Source organism: Ictidomys tridecemlineatus, chromosome 8, assembly GCF_052094955.1.
Source record: "Ictidomys tridecemlineatus isolate mIctTri1 chromosome 8, mIctTri1.hap1, whole genome shotgun sequence".
NCBI classification, from domain to species: domain Eukaryota; kingdom Metazoa; phylum Chordata; class Mammalia; order Rodentia; family Sciuridae; genus Ictidomys; species Ictidomys tridecemlineatus.
Window position 1 is genome coordinate 153,579,972 of NC_135484.1, and position 7,271 is coordinate 153,587,242.

The 7,271-nt window shown below is 45.7% G+C and overlaps 1 long non-coding RNA gene across 1 annotated transcript; it reads right to left on the bottom strand.

The window, feature by feature from the left end:
* Nucleotides 1–916: 916 nt before the first annotated feature.
* On the bottom strand, nt 917–6,863 carry LOC110599290 (uncharacterized). Its single transcript, XR_002485289.3, has 3 exons — nt 6,248–6,863; nt 5,776–5,886; nt 917–2,601 (listed from the first exon to the last, which is right to left on the bottom strand). It is a non-coding gene; the product is annotated as an uncharacterized LOC110599290 (long non-coding RNA).
* Between the last annotated feature and the right edge of the window lie 408 nt (nt 6,864–7,271).

The following is a 7,271-nucleotide window of genomic DNA, read 5'->3' on the forward strand; positions in this document are numbered from 1 at the left end:
CCTATTACTGAAACAGTTTTCTTGCACAGTATTTTAATAAACCCATGAGATGTGGTCATCAACATCTGAACTTTAATTAAAGTCATCACCAAAGATGTGCCAGGAATAAAGTTTCCCTTTCAAGTAAACAATACTATAGAGCTTTTCTTTCTTTCTCCCTCAAGCTACATCTCAATTCCTTTTTATTTTGAAGCAGAGTCTTGTTAAGTTTCCCAGGCCTTGAACCTGCCACCCTCCTGCCTCAGTCTTCTGAGTAGCTGAGATTCTGGGCACGGGCCTGTATGCTGGTATGGCATCTAGTCTTTTTATTTGTGTCCTGTTTTCCAAGAAAAAGATGTAGATGGTGCAACTCAAACTCATCCCTGATGTTGGAAATGAACTTGTGATGTATGTTCTCTGGACGTTCTGTTATGGGTGTTTGATTCTATGAAGAACAGCATGATTGCTCATGGATACATTGTGCCAGCCTAAAGAAAATTCCCCAGGAGCTTCAACTCAACCAGCTGCCTTGCATGTGCGCTATTAAAAGGAGCTGCGTTTACAAGCAGAGCTGACCTATTGTTCTCTACCACTGTGTTAGGGTCTGTAAACAAGTCTGGATGGCGCCTGGCATTTTGCAGAGAGAGTGGTTTGTGAAGTAACGCCAGCGAGCCATTAAGTGTGGAGATTCCTTATTGGTTGACTGCTGTATCTAGTTTATGTTAATTAGATAAGCTGTGTGGAATGTATAAATACCTCTGTTGTCCTACAATAAACGGCTCCCACTCCTGCTGTATCAATCTACACAAGTTGCTCTTCACCCCGCCGGTTATTTTGCTGCATCCAGACTGCGGCACCACTGTCTCGGTTTTCCCCACACCAAATGTCAAGCCCAAAATTTTGAAAAGTATATTTTAAAATAAGACTAATTTTAGAGTTAAAATAAATTATTTAAGTGTTTAATCATTTCACTGAGAACCATTTTAAGAACATTTTATTACCAAAAATTTCAAACGCATTCAAAAATGTGTTTATATTTATGTTAAATATGTTTTATATAATATAATGGACTTCCTGGCACACAACACATTCCACATGCATGTCACCCCATTTCTGCAACAGCCCTGTGAGGAGCCTTTTCTCCAAGGAACACAGGTCCCTTTCATTGTAGAGTATCCTTTGAACACCAGGAGACTGTGCTCACTTACAATGTCTACACCTGCCACCATGATCCAGTGTTCTCCTGTTCCTGCCCACGACCACACTGCTTTGATTATGAAGACTTTATCACCAGGGTTGGTTCCTGGCAGGTCTAGATGCCCTCCACCCACCATTAGCTCTTCTTTTTCCTATGTATTCCCCAAGAATCATTGCTGATGTATTTTCCATGTATATTTTACAATTATCTTCTCTGTAGAAAATAATAGTTGCACTTTTCTGTGATGGCATTAAGTTAATTAACTAAGTTAGGCATCTCTATAAGATGTGTATCCTATATCTTCCTATATTCTAGAGTCCTAAGGAATGAATTTCAGTATTTCATTTCTAACTTTTATATTGCTATCCACCCAACTGAAATCATGTGTTTTCCATATTTTTCTATTTTAATTGTTAATTGAGTACTTTTCAAAATTTAATTATTATTTACAAGTGTCATTCAATCCTGATCAATGAGACCTGCTATGTCTAAAAACGTCTGTGTCGATGACCTCGTTCCACATTCGGTGTACCCTAGAACATGCAGTGCAGACTAGAGCACACGGTATGGTCTAGAACATTCCATGTGGACTAGAGCATTGCTAGAGGCACCATCTAGAACATAGGCACTGTGATCTAGAATAGGTCCGGTGGCCTAGGGCATGTTGTATAGTCTACAGTGCGTTGTGATCCTAGAACCTGCAGTGCACACTAGGGCTGTGGTACCGTCTAGAATGTGTGGTGTGGTCGAGTGTGCTGTGTAGTCGAGATCCCGTCGGCGGGTTGAGACTGGGTGATGATCTCTAGAACATGCAGTGCAAGCTAGAGAGCAGGGTGTAGTCTGGGGTAGTCTGGAGCCTGCTGTGTGACCCACAGGGTGTTGTGTGGTCTATAGCTCGTCCTGTGGTCTGCCACAGGCAGCTCAGTCACCGGCCTTACGAGGAGTTGGCAGAGTGAGGCCGAAACTGAGATCAGGACAGCCCACGTGGCGGTTTCACTCCTGAAAATACGTGTCTGATTGACAATTTCGATGAGTGTGTTCTGATTGCTCGACGTCATGGAAGGTATTTTTGTCAAGGTAGGATAAGGAATGTTCCTATTCTACGTGATCTTGCAGGAATTCCTGACAACCTGTGGCCATCATCGGGCCCTCATGTCCACTCCACAGCACAGTGAAGTCAGATGATTTTTATTGTATGTCAAACACATTTACTTCTATGTGGTGAGAGGAAAAACAAAGAGAACGGCTGCCTCGGAGAAGGCGAATTCCTGCCGCGAACGAGCTGCTTGCCGCATGACATGTGCAAGGAGCCACAGTGCACGGTGCTCGGTCCCAGGCGCCACAGTCAAGTCTTGTCTCTGAGCACACAGGAAACTTCTTGGAGCAAGGCATTTGTGCCCTGCTACAGGATCATCAGCAGCTTCCTAGGTGGGGAAACACGAGGAAGGACATCTGCATTAGATGTTATGACATCTTTAAAAAGAAATGGGGATATAGAGGAGCAGAGTATGAGAACCTGAAGCCGCTTGTTAATCTCTCAGATATGAAGTTCAAGGCCAAGTGGAAAAGGAGTCCAAACCATCACTGCTGGGTGGGTTTTGTCCTGTGTCCACAGAGCCCGGAGGAGCGCCTTTGCTGGACGTCCTGTCCTGTTGTGGGGACACTGGCCTGAGGGAAACATGCCTGGGATGTGACGTGAGGTTGGGGTGGGCACCAGCTCCCGCTGCCACTCGGGAAGAGGCTGCTGAGGCACCCCACCTCCATTTGCCATGGGGAAGCATCCAGGTTTGCAAGGTCCGCAGCTCCCACACCCTGCCCCTGGGAGACCTCTGGCCCTCACTGAGGGTCATACATGGGGCATCAGTCACCCTAATTTCAGGGATTGAATGCAATGCAAATAAAAAGTTGTAAGTTCCCGTTTCCCCTCATGGACTCCAGCTCAGCCTGTCCCCGGCTTCTTGTCACCGCCAGCCCCACTACTTGCCCTGGCTTCAGTCACACCCCCATATGCAGAGGCAACAGCTCCCATAAATTCCTCACCTGCTTCCTGCTCTATGCCAGAGGAAATGTCTAAAATAAATCCCTTCCGCCTCCTCCAAGACGCTCGGGTCCCTGGATGGATCCCAAGAGATGCACTGTGCTCCACATTTTTAAAATCTTACAAAGAACTTTCCATGAACTTTCCTTTTCCTTCTGAAGAAGTGATTCTTTCCCATGTGTGTATCAGTCAGCAGGGAAGGTGCACGGAGCCCGCTCTGCTTAGAGACTGAAGGTGCTCATTGCATCTAGAAAACTGTCTCCATGGAAAGCCCCGTCCTCTGAGGGAGGGAGTTGAATGGGAAAGAGCTGAGATCCAGAGTCACTGATGTGGACTGAGACTGGAAGAGAAGCCCCCTCTGGGGAGAACCAGGAGCTGAGGACTTATTACCATTTTACAGGCGTCTCTCTTTTGGGGGGTGGGGTGTGAGTAACGGGGGATTGGACTCAGGGGCACTCAACCACGGAGCCACACCCCCAGCCCTATTTTGTGTTTAATTTAGAGACTGGTTCTCACTGAGTTGATTAGCTCCTTGCTTTTGCTGAGGCTGGCTTTGAACTTGCCATCCTCCTGCCTCAGCCTCCTGAGCTGCTGGGTTTACAGGTGTGCGCCACCGTGCCCGGCTGGACTTCTCTCTTCCCGTGAACTGTAAGCTAGGTTGTCAGGGGTGCTCAAAGAGCTCTTCTCCTGCCCCACTCCTCTGGCTCTCCACGGACACCTCCCACGGCTGTTGCCTCCGTCCCAGGGTAGCTAGCCAGACCTGGGCAAACGTCTCACAAATGTGGTCAAAGGTCGTGTGGGACACGGCAGCTGGGCAGCAACTGGTGGCTCAAAACACTCGCCTTCCAGCAGGTGAGCCCAGCTCCCAGGTAACTTTGAGCTCTGTCATTCTGTGTCTTTGATTATTAAGCTAACGATTAAATGAAGAGAAGCACAACTCCACAACCTTGGCTTCAGACCAAGAGCTGCATTTACTCACAGGTGCTCTTTATGCCCTGAAAAATGAAGTCATTTGGATTAGAAAAAAAAAACACTGACAAGGCCGTGTTTTTTTTTTTTTTTTTTTTGTGTGTGTGTGTGTGTGCGCACGTGTGCGTGAAGGAGGGGGCAGTGGATGGCCACCTTGGAGTGTGCATAACATGTCCTTGTCCTACAAACTGGAGGGGAAGAAGCCCCTTGCAGTGACAACACACACACAGACAACACAGCCCGAATCATTCCAATCAAATTTGCTGCCCTATTTTGTTACATACAAATCAAGAGCACAATTAAGAAATCAATGATGATTATTGTATGGCAAAAACAGGGTCTGGCAGAGAAGAAAAATCTCTGAGAAAAAAAGAAACTTAATTTTGGAATGGCCATAACCCCCCTGAAGCTAAATAGTTTAGCAAAATAGAATTTGAAGGCTTGTTTTACAAATGACCAGACAATTTCACTCATTCTTTGCAGAATAATGACTCTGCTGTGAAGATAACAATGTCTACCTTCTTCTAAGATAAACATTTCCAAGCAGAACACAGGGAATTTGAAAATTAAATAAGGTGCCCAAGACTTTCTTCATGAGTAGTCTGTATGTTATTTTCCAAATGAATGGGATCCACAAAAAACACGCTCTTGACTTCCTACAATGAATATAGCCTTGAACTAATCTTGAAAGAGAGGAAACAGAGATAGACATATAAATTGAATGCATTAATATATTCCAGCATGAGCACATGAAAGAATTCTCTTACTTGTACCCTACGGTGCCTAAGAGTTTAAAGATGGGTTGATGAAGCCGTATTAAGACCAATAGGATGCAAGACTAGCTCTGTACATTCAAAACAGTCTTCATGGAGAACATGACATGGAGTGCTTTTCAAAAAAAGATATATATATATATATGAAGTAGGAAGAGTTTTAACAAATATCAAAATATTTTGAAGGGTGCATTTCTTTTACTTAAAAATCCTACTACTAGTTATTTGTCATAATAATTAGGAATGTAGCAACAAAGATTTCCATTACAATGCTAATTAGAATATCTAACAAATTTTGACATCCAAAAAGATCCACTGTAGAGGATGGTTAAATACGTCACGATGGCATCGGGCCACGCCGTCCTCTGGCTCTGCAGCCTGTTTCAACAGTGTTTGGACTGGACAGACTCAAGGACTCCCCTCTTCCAGCCTCTGACAATCCTCCAACCAGCTCTCTGGCTGCAGTCTCCAGGGCCATCTTCTTGGCCATCATCTATCACCAGACCAACCGACGCCCCTTCCCATGGTTAGCTTTTTATTGCCAATCAATGAACGTGAACTCCCAGATCCAAAAGAGTTAGCCCGACAAGGTGAGGCCTCCACCAGCCCTCCTTGCCCCTGCATTTTCACACCCTCTTCTCTCTGACTTGGAATGTGCATTCCCTGTGTGCTCTGCACTGACCCCATCTCCGTGACTTCCTGGACAGCCACTTCCTAGATGCAGAGATGAAACTCATCAGGAGGATGGGTGACCCCAGCGTCCATCTCTGCAGGCTGCACGGGGGGAGCATCTCTTTGAAAGGCTCACCCTTACATACCACTAGGAGCCTTTGGAGCCCGCGACCTTGCAGAAGCCTCCACATCTCTGGTGAGTCTCTCCCTCCAGCTACTAGGCAACTTTAAACCATCACTGCATCCTCTCCAAAGCTCTGGAGCAAACGAAAAAAATACAGTATTTTTTTCAGTAAAACAGAGAATCATATTTCATATAAAATTCTGGACAGATAGTAAAATCATACTATCAGTAACATACTGATAAAATATGTTCAAAATATTTCATTGAAGAAAAATACTCTGTTTACCAAATGAACAGTAGTGTGTATGTAGGGGAGAAGCGGGGGAACTTAAATGATCTGCTTTTTATTTTCTTCTTCATCGTCTTTTGGTTCTAGATTTTTATAGCAAACATATCACTTCCACAGTTAGAAAGAAGCAATTCTACTTTTATTTTTCAACAAGTGACTGGCAAGAGGAGAGGATGACACAGCTCCATGGAAGGAGACGACCCACCTTGTTGGATGAGGGGGCATCACATCAAGGGCTTACGCAGGCCAGCTCCTGGCAGGGGATGCCTCTCAGCCCTACTGTCAAATTCTTCTCCCTTTTCTCCTCTCCAAAGCAGTCTTCAGTCTATCTTTGCGCAGGCATTGGGTTCCTATGGACTCCATGTGGTTTCATACTCTGGACAGGGCTCTGTCCCCAAGATGAACACAGGCTCGACTTGCTCAGAGCATGGTGACTTTGTCAGAGGAAGGTGACTTTGTCCCTGTTGACAACACAGCTGCTGTGGGCAGAGGGAGCCAGAGCCATGAACCTCTGGGGGCTTGAGAGAGGCAGAAAGGGACAAGGATGCAGCTCAAATGTCCAGAGAATGGCCAAGGAGCCCTGGTTTAAACCCGGTCCTCGGTGAGCTCGTGGTGTAGGCATTACGGGTGGCCCTCGAAGCAGCCATGAGCGGCTGGGGTTCAAGGAGCACTGGATTTAAGACAACTGGCACTCAGCCGTGGCGAGAAGCAGGCACAGACAGCCCTTTGTTGAGCCAGCCAGCCAGGGAGAAGCTTGTGTGGATCGAGATCTGGATTAGGGGCGTGCACGCTCGCATGTCACAATGTTTTACTGTGTGTCTGGGCCAGTCATTCTCACTTGTTAAGGAACAGTCAGGGTTTTGTTCTGTCTGGGCTTAAAATAAACCAGAGAGTCGGGGGGCTTGGGTGGAGGGGCAGGAGGAGGAGCTCTTGCAAGGCTAGATTTTTGTTTGGTGGGCCCCCCAGCTTTTTGAACGGGTAACTTCCTGGAGATTTAAGGTCTGTAAATCTTCATTAGCTCCGATTTAAATTGCATTTGTACTGATAAATTTTTAAAAATTAAATTGAAATAAGAATTTTACTTGTTATCTCAGTATCAACATGATCTTGTTGGCACACTGCATTGCATACAATCAATGTGTGTGTGTGTGTGTGTGTGTGTGTGTGTATGTGTGTGTGTGTTGCTGGTGCTACAGGAAATGAACCCAGGAGCTCTTGACCACTGATTC